Here is a 14946-nt window from a genome sequence, read left to right on the forward strand (position 1 = left end):
ACTGAAAAGAAACTAAAAAACTTAGTTGATTGATTTTTACAGTTAGTAATGTAGAATTTTATCTACTTTTACACTATACCAAAATTAGTTATAAAAATTTTATTTACAAATTTCAATTTCGCTACTTTGATACCAGCCCAAAATCCATACCAAACAATGACATTGTCGGGATTGCTTGGACGCTCTTGGATCTCATGTGGATTGGTATCGTCCCAAATTCGACAATTTTGTTTGTTGATATACCGTTTTAATCAAAAATTGCCCTTACCGTTAAATAGACTTTACCCGAACCCATTTTGATAAACCAACTGAATAAATTCAGATGCAGTTTCAACAATATGGCAAATATCACCAGCCATACCTCAAAAGTCCCCATTGAAAGACCCATTACAATGTGTTTGTTTTGTTTCACTTACAATTTCCTTCGAGTGTAAACCTCAATTATCATCTGCAACATAATAGACCCCACAACGTATGAGTTGTATTCTATTGTTGAATTTCACAATAATGCTCATACGTACGAGTACATCTATCGAAAAGTTTGTATGTAAATATGCATGTACGTGCATGCTTTGTGTTTATGTGCATATGTTGGGTTTATTTATTTGTATTTCAGTTTTTTTTCTCTCCTTGTATTTTTTAATTTTTATACAACTGTTTTCTTTATTTATTTAGTTGTTTTGGGTTTTTTTTTTGTTTTTGCGACACACATTCACAAAAATGAAATAAACAAAATTTTTGTGTTTACAAATAAGATATTTTAATTCTGCTTTTTTTTTTGTTCTAAGAAAAGTTGAACAAAACTTAAATTGTAATTTGTCGGAAGAGCAGAGTCTTAAAGACTATAAAAGAAATTAAAACAGAAAAAAATGCTTGCTCCACAGCATACAGAGAAAAACTAACAGGCATACATGTAGGCATTAAGACTGACATTTACATAAACAAAATTTAACATTGAAAGAAAAAGAAAAAAAAACATACTTCCAAAAGGAGAGTTTTATATTATAGAGAATAGTTTCTAGAAGAAAATGTATTTGTTTTAGAGAAAACATATACATACATGGAAAATTAAATCAATCAAGTGAAATATACTTGCATGTGAAGTACATATCTTACAGGAGGAGTTTCAAGAAATATCGAAAAAATTTTAACTTTATCATCATCGCCCAATTCAGACAGGTGTTTGTTATTTTTTGGAAATTCTAACCTTTTAGGGGAGAAAACTGGTAAAAACTGTATTTTGATACTTTTATCCAATAAACATAGAAATACATTTTAAATCGTATTATTTACTTATCAAAAAATACCACATATATATTTGGTAAACTTCATCTTGTAGTGTTCACCGATATTTGGTAATGCAGTAAACGGCAATACACTGCACAAAAGTACATATATTACGAAACGGCAGATTCTTTAATTTTTCTTCTGGAAAATACAAGATATACATTAGACATACCCTTAAAAACTAGATTTGCTTTGGATGGGTCTTATTTTGTTCATTAGCAGCTAAAACTAACTACTGCAAAATTTATTTGCAATCGGATAACTAGAACACGTGCCGTAGTTAGTTCTACCTACTAACGAACAAAATAAGACCCATCCAAAGCAAATCTATTTTTAAGGGCATGTCTAATATACATATTTGGTCAATTCACAAGGTCTCTTATCAGTCATATTGTCATAATGTCCTAATATACCACGACTCGGCAGCTCGGCTTAACCAACTCTTAGGAATTCGGCGTATGTCTCTGCTTGTTGGTTACGATAACACAATAAACATAGCATACAGAGTAGTATTATTTTAGGACATTTTTTGCTTTAAAAACAATAAAAACCATTGTGAAATATTAGGACATTATGACAATATGACATGATAAGAGACCTTGTGAATTGACCAATTATATATGTATTATGGTGTAGGAAATTGCGTCTTCGTTTAAAAAATTTATAAAATATTTAAAAATTGAAAAATTTATAGAAGACTTTTTGCAAAAATATAGAAATAAAAATGATTTTTTTAGAAAATTAAATTTTTTTAAATGCAATAAAAGTTTTTGATCAAAATGAAAAGTGGAAAATAAATTTATTATTAACAATCCCATAATTTCCAAAAAACCTTCTCAAAAATCCCAAAAATGGTATTTCGCGAGAAAACTACTTTTCGATAATTCAAACGATTATTTTTAGTATTAGGTCTAGTAAAAGTAAATCTTTTATAATGGTACCTACATCAGGTATTAAAGTAAGATATTTTTTTATAAAAATTATGTGTAAATATTTTTAAAAATTTCAAAAAAAAAATGTCCAAAATTGGGATAATTTCCGCATTTAATTTGCCACAAGTATTAGGTTAGTAAAAGTTGATATTAGTTTTATGGATTTTAGAAAAGTTTAGGTTATAAGCGTATATTTAAAAAAAAGTTCAAAAACTCTAGATGTCATTTATTGAACAAGACCAGTAAATGATAACAACGATGAAGATAGGATGATGATAATGATGAAGAAGATAATGATGATAATGAAGATTATGATAATTGGGATATTTGTGGTGAATGCAGAATAATACACATAAGAAACCAAAGATTCCCCAAAAAGTTTTAAATTTTTTATTTTATCAGGTTAATTTTTAAATTTATAAATTTGTTAAAAATTGTTAAATTTAAACAACGTTTTAAAATCAAATTTTGTATGGAAATTTTGCTTTAAAACATTGTCTAAATTTAAATTTTTTTTATGAATAGAATTTAATGAAAACAAAAACTGGATACTAATTTATACTAAATAACTTATTCTTTAAATTTATTTTGATTTCAAAGTTACAGCGAAAATTGTGGATCATGTTTTTTTCCGAAAAACAAAAATCGCCAGGTTAAAAAAATTGTTTCTTACATTTTTTTTAAAGCTGTATTTTTATGTATTTCTGATTATTCATGAGAAAATTTTATAATATTCTCTTTTGTGACTTTTTTGAAAAAACTTATACATTTATAAAATTTTGTGTAAAACAAAAATTGGATTTTTAATTAAATTTATACTAAAATAAATACATATAATAAATTTATTATTTAAATTTTTTAATAGCTCATTTTATTCATTAATATATCGTTTTTCATTCTAAAGGTACAGCTTAAATTGTGGCCTAAGGTTTTTTTCCAAAAAACAATAATGCGCTTAAGGGGTTAAAAAAATTTAACTTTTTTTGCTAAAATGGGTATTTTAAGGAAAATTACACTCTGATTTGTTTACACTTTTACAAAACAAACACTTGAACAAAATTCCACAAAAAAATAAAAAAAATTTTCTAGTGTTTGTTGTGTAAAAATGTAAAAAAAATCAGAGTGTAATTTGGCTATTTTTTTTAAATGAATACCCTTGCTGAGTTTTTATCTGCTTGTAATAACTCATCAATAAAATAATATAATATTTTAAAACTACGGCTTCTATGAATTATTCGCCACTTTGGTTATCACTGAACCCACTGTGCGAAGGTAGGTAAAAAACTTGCAATTTTGAAATGTTAATATCTCATTAACTGTAAGGGATAAAATATAGTCAAAGCTGTGTTCTAGCTGCCTTCTTGCAGATTCTACACTTATAAAAATCATTCAAATCGGATGGAGAAAAACAATTTGGCATCATCGAGATACCCCACTTTGAGGCCTTGAGGCTCTGGCCAACCTAGTGTTTAAAGTCCAAATTCAAAACTTAATTTTAGCATAGTCGTGGAAAATTGTGTTGATGTAGGAGTATTCGAGTTTAAGTTATTGAAAGGGGTCAACTTTTTCATTTCTACTTTTTTTAATTTCCCAAACTCTGTGTCGTCTAATATGGACAAAATATTACCATGGGCCCCAAAATATGCTAAGGGATTACACTTTATACAATTGTTAAGTCCTTTGTTGACAAATCCTCTGAAATAATTTAAAAATTAAAAAAAAAAATCCGCCAAATAGAAAGACACTTTAAAACAAAACTCTAATTTTTAGAGTTCTTTACAAATATAGAACTCCCTACTAACAAACGTTTTGGTTTTTATTTTTCTATGTTTATTTCTGTTATTTTATTGTAGAAATTACAATTGTCTTAAAAAGTTGTTAATTTTATTTTTGTTGTTTGTTGCTTTTTAGTTTCTAAAAGGGGCATTACTTTAAACAGAAATATTTCAGTTTCTTTTATATTTACAGTCATTGTACATGTAGTTTGTTTTAAAATAAACAAAAAACCCAAAGGAACGATGAAGGGAAATAGGTGAGCAACATAATAATGTCCTAAGTATCTAACAGTTTTTAAAGAATATGTGTGTGTATATAAGAGTGAATTTTAAAATGTTTTGCTCCTTTGAGGATTTTTATTTAACCATACAACAAATAAACAAAAAACAACACAGCAGCAAAAATATAAAAAAACAAACAAATGAATGAATGACTAAATGAAAGTATGAACACAGATGTACATACATATATACAAATGTTTATCCTTACGTACACATTTGAGATGAATTTTTTAAATCTACTACATATATATTAGGATGACACTTATTATGCCATTTTTGCCGATGTTTACATAGAAAATATAACAGATTTTTTAATATCGACCATTATAATTTGTTCGCAAAACAAAAATTTATTCATTCATTTTATATTTGTATATTTTTTTTATATAAAAACAAACACAAACTGCGAAGCGTTTTGCTTGTCTGCAGCAACACCCAGAGTCTCTGGCGGGAATCGAACCCGCAACCCTCAGATTAATAGTCCAGCACACTATCGACTAGCCTATCCAGGCACCCATTATTAAGGGCCTCCCTAATGTACATGTCATTGTTTTGTGTTACAAATGTAAATATGTAGGGTTATGTGTCAGTAGTAGCTGTGTGTTTGTCTGCTTTGTTATTGTTGGTTTTTTTTTTATTTACAGCCTTTGTTTCTTAGGAAATGCAAAAAAACACACAGAGTCTTTAAAAGAAATTGTTGAAAAATTTGTTGTACATAAAAACAATAAAACCAGCTCATACACAAAAGGTGCCCAAAACAAATTTTCAATACAATTTGTTTGCAATAACTATTCTTTTCTCTGTAACTCGAATCTCACACTCTATTAGCAACGAATGACCACAAGTGTTCATTATGGTCTTTGTACATTATTTGCACACAATAGATTTCAACAACTAAACAAATTTTTGATTTTGTACATAAGTTTTTGCATATTTTTTTTTTTGTAATTTTACTTTAAGGCTAGGGAAACGAGTGCTTAGCAGTGGAGATATTTTGTAGTTTCCAAAATTAGTTTAAGTGAAACAAGTGTTTTCTCTTGTGGTAATGTGAACAATTGTCAATTGTTTAAATGGTAAAAAATATTTAAAAAAAACTATAAAAAATTGCTTGAATTTACACATAACTTGGAGAGTTATTACCAGGGAAACCGGAAATATCCAATTGCTTATTTTTTTCTGGTGAATCATATGGAAGCCATGATTTGGTTTCATTTAAATTTTAGGCATTGATTTGTTAGTGCATAATTTTGCTTGTTTTTCCCTTAAGAGCAGATTTATGCAGATATATTTAGTCATATTTTCAAAGCATATTTGGCCTTTTTATTTAGAAATTTTAGAATTTTTCAGATTTAAATTTATAAAAATACATATTTGTTTAATTGTTTTTATTAATTCTGGCTCTTATATTATTTGTTCATAATTGTTTTATATTTATGAATTCGCTATGGAGACTGCTTAGGCAATATAAGGAGTGAGATCGAGAAAACCTTAACACACGTTTTTCCTTAAAACTTTTAACCCAAGTATTATTCGATTTTTTTTTGATCAATTTACCTTCGTAAAACATTTCAGTTATTATGTTTACTAAAATTATTTAATATTTTCAACAAAACTCAATTTGGTCCTACAAAAAGTTGGCCAAACAATCAAACTGATTCCAATGTTATTAAACAGTATTAGAAGAACTTGTTCGTTGATAGAAACCCTGGTTCAGGTAGAAGTAATGGTCCACATGATGTCTATAAAGCCAATAAATAGAAAGCATTTTCAAAAAAGCTCCTAACACATCCAGTAGGAAAGCAGTCCGGTTAGCTAAGTACTCGTACTATTTGGTAAGAAAATTTAAAGCAAATGCTAAGCAATATGCAGTTGCAAAAAAAGAAGCCAAACATTTGTTACTAAGCGATCTATAAATACCGAAATTTACATGAAGGAAAGTTTATAAAAGAAGGAGCTTTTCTTCATAAGACTTCTTTAATGTATCCACTTATTTTTGGCCTGATTTGGCATCCTCTCACTATGGTAACCAATGTTTGAGTAGTATTTGTACCAAGAGAGGCAAATCATCCAAACTGCCTGAAGCGAATTGAAGAGCACAAACAAGGTGTACGAAAGTGTGGTAGAATTTAAAAGGAGATATACAAAACCTTAATGGAAGGGTTTCCGGAAAAGGTTCATAAATTCATCACTATTGATTAGAACTAAAAAATAATATTTTTTGCAAGTTGTAATAAAAATAACTGTGGGTTTAGAGGTTTCTTTTTTTTATTAAAATTTAAATATGTTAAGAATTGTTCGATCTCACTACTTAAATATGACTTGCGACTTTTAAAAATATGATAAATGCTATTGAGTGAATTCTAAATTTAGTTGTGCACAGACAAAATTATATTTCAATTCAAACATTTATCCCATATTGAACTGGTTTCAATTATTTCATAATTAAATCAAGTATTCATTTGCTCAAAAACAAAATTTCTTGATATTTTCTATTGAATTTGGAGTTTTGAATTTGATTACTTTGACAATTGAATATACGATTTTCGTTATTGGTTGAATTTCAAATACAGATATTAGGTCTGTTCATTTACTTTCCCAGTAAATACTTGCAACGAGAGAATAAAATCAAAATTTACAAAATTACTCTCTTAAATTCTCAAAAATAGTAAAAAGTAAATGAACGCTTTTCCAGTAACAATTGTTTTATACACACAATTTTCTTATTTTGTTCCTTTTAAAATTAATAAATACTCACATTTTCTTAAATTTTATTGAAAATTCTTTTATTTTGACATTTTTTCACCACAAAAATAAAATTTTAAATAAATAAACAATAACGCAAAACATATGAAATATAAGCTGCTAACTATTACGAGTTCAAAATAGAACTTGTAATAGTTTGCAACCAGAGAACACTCTCTAAAATTTATACGCTCTTGATTTTTTCTCTACTTGCAAGTCTTTTGAGTTAATGAACGCTTTTCCAGTAACAATTGTTACTAGTAACAACTTTTAGTTATTGAACATAGCTATTATTGAATAGATAATTTTCTTAATTGAAACACAAAAAATAACAAAAATGTGTTTTCAATTACGAAAATTATCTATTCAATAATTTGTATTGATTAAAAAAAACATTTAACATGAAAACTTATTTTAGTTTTTAATAGCTTTTGAATTGCACAATGTACAACATCAATTTTAATTTCATTTTGTACTCCCAGAAAAAGATTTGTTGAAAATCGGATGTAATTAATAAAAATTAATTACGTTAAATCTATCTATATATAAAAATTAAATGATCTATGTATGGAATGGTATCACGTAAGAACGGCTGGAGCGATTTCGTTGATTTTGGTTTGTAAAGAAAAAAACTTCCGATGTTTAAATTTTTAATATATTGTCTCCTGTTCAATTCTCATTTTTCTTTATAAGATAAATTTTTGGAGAAACTTGAAGAACTAATATTAGTAATAGCTACCGGGCAAATCCTGGGCGGTCAGCTAGTATTAAATAAATATACATATACAGGCGCGGATCCAGAGGTGGTGAAATTGGAAATTCCCCCCCGCAAAACCGAAAAGTTTTCAATATAAAAAATGTAGAACAAATTTTAATTCCCCCCCCCCCCAAATGGTTGACCTGAATCCGCGACTGTACATATATATTTATTTTATGTTTAGAATAAAAAAATCGAGAAAATCAGAACAGAAATGGCTGAGATATAAAAACCGTATATATGACGCCATAGTAAGTCGGAACCACAATGGGTGAAAATCGAAAAAAAATATTTTTTAAACCGAATTTTTTTTCACCAAAAAAATTTAGTTTGTGGTAAAATTTTAAATTCATAAAACAATTGAAAATGAAATTTTGAAAAAAATTTTATTTTTAAGTAAAATTTGTTAAAGGGTATATAAGATACGGCACAGCCAAATATAGCTCTCTTACTTGTTTTTACTAAGTTATTCATATCTAATGAAAGAGCTATCCAGCGGTATATATCGAGGCCAATTTATAGAAAACAGTTTCAGAAAAATTTATTTTTTTCACCAACAATTTAATTTTTAATCAAAAACTATTGTTTTTAATCTTTATATCAAAGTATACTTAGGTGAAGAGTATGTAAAATGTATGTGCCTTAAAAAAAATTCTGTTAAGAATTTATGTACCAAAATAACAAAACTAATCAACATTTTTGAACACACATAAATAGTAAAACTTCAAAAAAAGCCTCGTAATTATATGAAACATAGCATGTTTTACCGCCTAAGATCTAAATAAAAAAGAAACAAGATATTTGTAGTACATGTATGAAAAAAAAATTGTATAAAATCCTAAATAGAAAAACCTACTAAATTTCGAGTATGAGTAATAAATTGTATAATTACTGCAGTCGTTAATCATACGCCCGGATAAACAAAATTGTATGTATGTTCATTAGGGTGGCCCTTAATAAACGAAAGTTGGATTTTGGCCATTCTCACCCCCCAGTTTGGTGAACATTAGTAAAAAAATCATCCTGAAAAAATTTTAGGTAAATCGGTTGGGGTTAAGACGTGCCGCAAGCCTTCTGAAGTTTTGAGATGCATTTACAAGGGGATAAAATGCATTTTTTTCAGTTTTTGTAAAAATTTTGCCATTAAAAAATTACTTTTGTAATTTAATTTAAAAGAATCGAAATGTGTACGTAATTGTCGTTCTAATGAGACATAAAAAACAGAAATCGGTCAAAAAATGTTAGAAGTTATTAAAAATTCGCCAGGCCATTAACGTGTCTCAGGTCACTAGAACAAGAAATGTAGGAACAAAATGAACATATTTTGATAAATATTAAAATAAAAGCTCATTTTTACTTAAAATATGTCCATATATACTTGTATATGAGTTTTTGTCTTCGTAGGATACCGTTAACCTATTCTTAGGTATGAACAAAAAAATAAAAATTTTTTAACGGCAGTTTCAAAACTCAATTTTCAAATTTTTAAAAATTTTGTTAAACAAATTTCACAATTTTTTGATCATCTCATTGGGATTTATTAAGAATATAATAGGGAATAAAAATGTAAAAAAATTATGAAAATATCCCTTATAGTTTTTCCGTACCTGCGATTTCAATTTTGAAATTTTCGAGAAAAACCAATTATTTGGCAATTTTTAGGCCAATGAGCTCTATTTCCTTAGTCTTATGAATTTTAAGCCAAACTTATTCAGAATATTATAGTCCAGATAATTCTAAATATTTCAATATTTGGAATTTCTCTTGAAAAGATTTCGAAATGTTCGAAATGTTGTATATTTTTGGGCCGATTTTGATGAAATTTAACAAAAATATAACATAAACTCTATGGTTCATAGTAACAGCACAAGAATGGAAATTAACGCTTAATGGCACTTGGGGTTAAAAAGACACCAAACTTTTAAAATCATAATTTTTTTTATGGTTTTAGAAGTTTCGGGTCATTTTAACCCCAAGTGCTATATAGGGTTAATTTAAATTTTTCTGCTGTTTTTGTATATACTAGGCTTTGTGTTATATTTTTGTTAAATTTCATCAAAATCGGCCCAAAAATATACAACATTTCGAAATCTTTCCAAGAGAAATTCCAAATATTGAAAAATTTGACTTTTGACCTTCACGATTTAAGGGTTAACATTTTCCGATTTTAGTAAAAGTTTCAGAGTATATTTAGAATTATCTGGACTATAATATTCTGAATAAGTTTGGCTTAAAATTCATAAGACTAAGGAAATAGAGCTCATTGGCCTAAAAATTGCCAAATAATTGGTTTTTCTCGAAAATTTCAAAATTTAAATCGCAGGTACGGAAAAACTATAAGGGATATTTTCACATTTTTATTCCCTATTATATTCTTAATAAATCCCAATGAGATGATCAAAAAATTGTGAAATTTGTTTAACAAAATTTTTAAAAATTTGAAAATTGAGTTCATACCTAAGAATAGGTTAACGGTATCCTACGAAGACAAAAACTCATATACAAGTATATATGGACATATTTTAAGTAAAAATGAGCTTTTATTTTAATATTTATCAAAATATGTTCATTTTGTTCCTACATTTCTTGTTCTAGTGACCTGAGACACGTTAATGGCCTGGCGAATTTTTAATAACTTTAACATTTTTTGACCGATTTCTGTTTTTTATGTCTCATTAGAACGACAATTACGTACACATTTCGATTCTTTTAAATTAAATTACAAAAGTAATTTTTTAATGGCAAAATTTTTACAAAAACTGAAAAAAATGCATTTTATCCCCTTGTAAATGCATCTCAAAACTTCAGAAGGCTTGCGGCACGTCTTAACCCCAACCGATTTACCTAAAATTTTTTCAGGATGATTTTTTTACTAATGTTCACCAAACTGGGGGGTGAGAATGGCCAAAATCCAATTTTCGTTTATTAAGGGCCACCCTAATGTTCATCTGTATTTCAATTTTTAGTCAAAATGTAGCCTAAAGTAAATAAGAAATATTCAAATTTGTTTGTTGATATCTGTGCTAAACATACGAGTGAAACATTAGGGTGGTTCTAAAAAAAAATTGCGGAGATTTTCAACTAAAATAAAATTCTAAGATAATGTAGTCCTTTTTAAGGTTTTTATGACATTTTGATATTTTTCGCAAATGAAATATTGATCATGTGAAAGGTCTTTGACAAGCGCTTTTAATGCCAGAGGACAGGTATTTATCGATCCGACTGCGTTCTCAGCAACTCGGTCGCTGTCTGTCCACTACTTGCAAAATTTTGAGGTGCTAGAATTAAAGCCAGCTGACCATCAATTGCGTCGTGTGTTCGATGGATGGGCTGAGAATCAACTGAAAGTTGAACCACATTTTTTTCGTCTAATTATCTACAATGCAATGAGGCTCATTTCTGGCTTAACGGGAAAGAGCACAATCCTCTTGAGACTCCAGTACATCGCGAAAAAATAACTGTTTGGTGAGGTGTTAATGATGAAGACATCATCGACACAGTTGTTTTTAAATCCGAAACCGGAGCCAACATTCCCGTGAATGGCAAACGCTACCATACAGCGTGTGAAACCATCACCAAACTTGTGGTGACCAAATTATCTCAAGAAATGGACCTGTGAATTGTTCACCTCCTTCGTTTATATTTCCTTCATAAAAACTAGGCCACCCTAGTAAAACATATATAGCTGTTATTACTTTTCACTTTTTTTTTGTGGGATTTTTAAAAGACCTACTTTATTCTGTTTTAATGTCTCTATTGATTATCCTTTAATCTGTTAAAATACACATACTCTACTATTCCAAATATACAAATTAACATATGTATAAGTAACAGACTAGTGATAGTATATAAATGTGAAACAAATTTCTGTTTAAATTTGAAACTTCAAAAGTAAACAAATTTTCAAATGAAAGTTGAAAAAAAATGCAAGTTTTACTTACTATTCCTATAGTTTTCATGTTTGTATGTTGTAGTAGATTTTGTTAATAAAAAAATTCTGGAACACGGGAGCCTTAAAAGCACAAAAATTTTGTTCCAGCAAAAAACAATTGAATGGTTTTTAAATTTTTTCGCTGGTTCTTTGAAAAATGCATACAATGCATGTTGCACAGTTCATGTGTAGTCGGCGGGTAAAGAAACAGGGTGTTTGAATACACATTTTAATTGCAAGTTAATTGATGTGTTTTAATAGCTTTCAGTTTCTCATATTTAGCTGGAATAATCATAATTAGTAAAGTAAAAAAATTCATTAAATTCTGTGAATGCAATACCAAACCCTCCATCAAAGAATCAATACGGATTAACTTGTATAAATTTTAAGTATTTCATAGAATTGTGTATTTCCCAATACCCCAATTAAGCAAATTCTTAAACTATTTCAACACCCTATGATTTCTTTCATGAAAAAAAGTGTCTGTGAATATTTTTTTCTGTTATTCTCATATGCGTTCACTCAGTTGAATCTTTTTTGTGTGTTTATTTACAGCAGACATTATTTTGGTAAAAATCCTCTTTTCGTCTTTTAGTTGTGTTGCTGTAGTTTGTACTATTTTTTTTTTTGGAACAACAACAGCAATAATAACAAAAGCTGTAGCTTTAGGCAATATGCCGCCAAATAATGTAGAGCATAAACACACTAAGTTACACACGTTCGCATTTAGTGCAGACATTTTAACAATATTTTCACCGTTTTGTAGAAAACTCCTGAGCATGACGGAGATGATGGTGGCCATGCTGAATTACAGCTGACATTTATGCTATTGGCATTTGCTGGGAATATCCTTAAATACGTTAAAGTTTGTATGTGTTTTAGCCTTATTAACAGCTTCTATAGGTAGTATTATAGCTACAACATTGTGTAACCATTGCTACGGCAGCTGTTAGCTCTTACCTTACAGAAGACATGATTTTTGTATGATGAGTTCCCACTTCTTGCTTACAATTATCATTTAATCCCTTACACTACTGCACCTAAGATGTGTTTTTTCCGATGTGCTATGTATATGGATTTTTGTAAAAAATATCACCAATTTGGTCGCAAAATATACTTTCTATGGCACCAAGGATTTCTACAGATGCTCACTAGATCCCTTATTTAACTCTAACTCAAAAAACAATATACTCGGATACATTCTTACTTCTCTAGTAATACGTAACCGCTTCATTTACACTTCGGTTTCTTTATCTGCATATCTTTCTCAATCGAACGAAAGTTTTCTATAAAGATGAATCCAATTTCAATCAGCTTCAAGGGACTGACTCTCGTTGGTGATCTAGAAACACAACAACATTCTCTATCATCAACTTTTTTTCAGTAGAAGGATGGATTTCGAAATAGACGAATCCAATTTCCATTTCAATCCACTTCGAGTGACTAATTCTCATGTTAAACTCTTTCTCAGTTGATAACTTTGGTTCGAGATCGAGGAACAGTCCAAAATTCAATTTCTTTATCTTGAACTCTTTCTCAGTCGAAAGAAAGTTTTCGTTATCGAGGAATCCAATTTGATAAGAGTGAGTTGCTTTCTTTCGCTATGTTTTTCGTTCAAGATCGACGAAAATGTCGAAATTAGGTTTCTCTATCATCAACTCTTTCTCATTCGAACGAAAGTTTTGGATATCAAGGAATCCCATTTCAATCGGATTCCAGTTACTAGCTTTTGTTCGAGGAGTTTTGATCGAGGAACAGGCTAATATTTCGACTGATTTTTCTATCTTCAACTCCTTCTCAATTAAAGGAATATTTTCGATATAGAGGAATTCTATTTCAATCAGTTTCGAGTGACTAACTTTAGTTGGTGATCTAGAAACACAAATTAGGTTTCTATACCCTCAAATCTTGCTCAGTGAAGGAAAATGAATAACTTTGGTTTGAGGTCGAGAAACAGACCAAAATTCAACTCTTCAACTTCTTCAACTCTCGAAAGAAAGTTTTCGATATAGAGGAATCCAATTTCAATTTGATTAGCCATGTTTTTCGTTCGAGTTCGAGGAAGATAGTGAAATAAGGTTTCTCTCTCTATCATCAAAGAGTTGAAATTCAGTCAAAATTCTTTTAAATAGAATTTTGTGTGTTACAAGATTTTTTAACAATATTATAGTCACAGTAACAATATACATGATTGTGGTAACCATAATATGGTTAATTTATGATTCACATGATAGTATCAACCATATATATGGTTACAGTAAACAAATATATGTTTGTGGCAACCATATTTATGATGAATAATTGTATCATAATATGTTGTTCTCAGATTATGATAAGCCTTAAGCCGAGAGCAACATAATATGATAAGTCCTTCATCATATGAATGGATGTCACAAACATATATTTGTTTACTGTAACTATATATATGGTTGATACAATCATGTGAATCGTAAATTAACCATATTATGGTTACCACAATCATGTAAATGGTTACTGTGACTATAATATAGTTAAAAAACTTGTAACAATATTGAAATGGTTACAGTAACCATGACCAACTTTTAGGTAAATCGGTTGGGGTTAAGACGTGCCGCAAGACCTCTGAAGTTTTGAGATGCATTTACAAGGGGAAAAAATGGATTTTTTTCAGTTTTTGTAAAAATTTTGCCATTAAAAAATTACTTTTGTAATTTAATTTAAAAGAATCGAAATGTGTACGTAATTATCGTTCTAATGAGGCATAAGAAACAGAAATCGGTCAAAAAATGTTAAAGTTATTAAAAATTCGCCAGGCCATTAACGTGTCTCAGGCCACTACAACAAGAAATGTAGGAACAAAATTAACATATTTTGATAAATATTAAAATAAAAGCTCATTTTTACTTAAAATATGTCCATATATACTTGTATATGAGTTTTTGTCGTCGTAGGATACCGTTAACCTATTCTTAGGTATGAACAAAAAAATAAAATTTTTTTAACGGCAGTTTCAAAACTCAATTTTCAAATTTTTAAAAATTTTGTTAAACGAATTTCAGAATTTTTTGATCATCTCATTGGGATTTATTAAGAATATAATAGGGAATAAAAATGTGAAAAAATTATGAAAATATCTCTTATAGTTTTTCCGTACCTACGATTTAAATTTTGAAATTTTCGAGAAATACCAATTATTTGGCAATTTTTAGGCCAATGAAGTCTATTTCCTTACTCTTATGAAATCAGGATGATTTTTTGCTA

Source organism: Calliphora vicina, chromosome 4 (genome assembly GCF_958450345.1).
Source record: "Calliphora vicina chromosome 4, idCalVici1.1, whole genome shotgun sequence".
NCBI classification, from domain to species: Eukaryota; Metazoa; Arthropoda; class Insecta; order Diptera; family Calliphoridae; genus Calliphora; species Calliphora vicina.